Source organism: Schistocerca nitens, chromosome 9, assembly GCF_023898315.1.
Source record: "Schistocerca nitens isolate TAMUIC-IGC-003100 chromosome 9, iqSchNite1.1, whole genome shotgun sequence".
In the NCBI taxonomy this organism is placed as follows: domain Eukaryota; kingdom Metazoa; phylum Arthropoda; class Insecta; order Orthoptera; family Acrididae; genus Schistocerca; species Schistocerca nitens.
The window spans coordinates 331,569,953-331,571,604 of NC_064622.1; the positions used below are offsets into that span (position 1 = coordinate 331,569,953).

Here is a 1,652-nt window from a genome sequence, read left to right on the forward strand (position 1 = left end):
TTGTCTTAACAGCCCAAAGGTGTTAACAAGCGTTTTTAAATTTTTGTACAAAATAATTTTGATAGCTGATCGCATAGTCATGGGTTGTTTCTGTAACACTGAATACATTCAACCATTCATTTTAAAAAGTTTAAAAGTCTGAATCACTTGAAATTAACATAAATCGGCTGTTTTATAAAAGTGGGAAAATGCGAACAGCAGAATGGCATCACGGGCGGAGTACAATCCGAGCACCTCGCTCTCACAGCCAGGAATTTGTTTCGCGGGTGGGCGGCGAGGGGGGGCGGGGCGGGTGGAATCTGCCGGTTGCCTACCCGTGGTACACATTACACTAGAAAAAGTACGTGATTAAATGTTTGGATTATTTCATTACATACAGGGTGGGGAAACGTATTGCTCCGACGTGCCACTCTCCGCAGCAATAATGGCTGTAGCACGTTTGGGTATCGAGTCGAAGGAATAAAGGTAGATTAGGGTTAACGTCCCTTCGACATCGACGTCATTACAGACGGAGCACAAGCTCAGAGAGATTCGAGAATCGGAAAGAAAAACGGCAGTACCATGTCGAAAGAAAGATTTGGGGAAATTATGGAAAACATAAATCATTATGACTGGACGCGGGTTTGAACTGCCGTCGTCCCAATTAGAGACTTCCGGTAACACGACTCTGATTCACTGCCAGGCCACTTGGAGCGCTGAATGTTTTTGAATCAGTCAAATCGCTGACTTACTGGCTGATTTTGTCATCCACGTTTGTGATTGTTTTATAGTTGGCAAAGTAGGTTTCATCATCACATAGGCCGGAGTCTCGCCTTATTGGCCGGGCTGCTACCCAGCTGCCACTCACCAGCGCTGTCCCACTACCGCTCACTACGGCGAGTTTTGGACGCTGGGTTTGCCCCCTGGCCCGGTACTCCCGCCCTTAACCAACCTGGTGCCTCTACTCCTCTGGAGTTTCCGTGCGGCTAATGTCAAAGTGAACAGTCTGTTCTTATCAGATTATTATCTGATAGTTCTGTGTTGCAGGATCAGAGCAGTAAACTCATTTTTGGCCTCTGATGTAGCGCTAGGGGCTTGCTCCACCTCTGGCTGGAGGCAGGTTTGAACTGCCGTCCTCCGTTAGGTGACTCCAGCGTGCTAACCAAGTGCCACCTCGCTCGCTGACAGTGAGCCGAACTGAGGTAGATGGGAGTACAGATATGTCATTCCATGCTACTTCTGTTCAGTGCAAGAGTTGTTCGAAACTTTTGGCTGACACGTGGTGATGTACCCATCTACTCTACATTTGCGTCTACATACGTACTCCACAGGCCCCCATACGATGCGTGACGGAGGGTACCCTGTAGCACTGCAAGGCATTCCCTCTCGCATTCCGCTAGCAGATGGAGCGATGGGAAAAAGACTGTCCACATGTCTCACGACGTGCCCCGATTTGTCCTATTTTGTCTTCATGGCCCTTGTGTGAGGTGTACGTTGGTGGAAGCAGAATTCGTAAATATCGGCTCTCTAAACTGTATAACAGATTTACGTGAAAAGAACGTCGTCTTTCTTCCAGGGATTGCCATTTGAGTTCACGGAGCATTTCAGTAATACTCGTCTCTCGATCGAATCTACCGTTTAAAAATCTAGCAGCACGCCTGATAAGCAATGAC

General features: G+C 47.6%; 1 non-coding gene across 1 annotated transcript; it reads left to right on the forward strand.

Annotated features, from left to right (window-relative positions):
• The first annotated feature begins 939 nt into the window (after positions 1 to 939).
• On the forward strand, positions 940 to 1,137 carry LOC126204701 (U2 spliceosomal RNA). The gene has a single exon (XR_007540515.1). It is a non-coding gene; the product is annotated as a U2 spliceosomal RNA (small nuclear RNA).
• Positions 1,138 to 1,652: the final 515 nt, after the last annotated feature.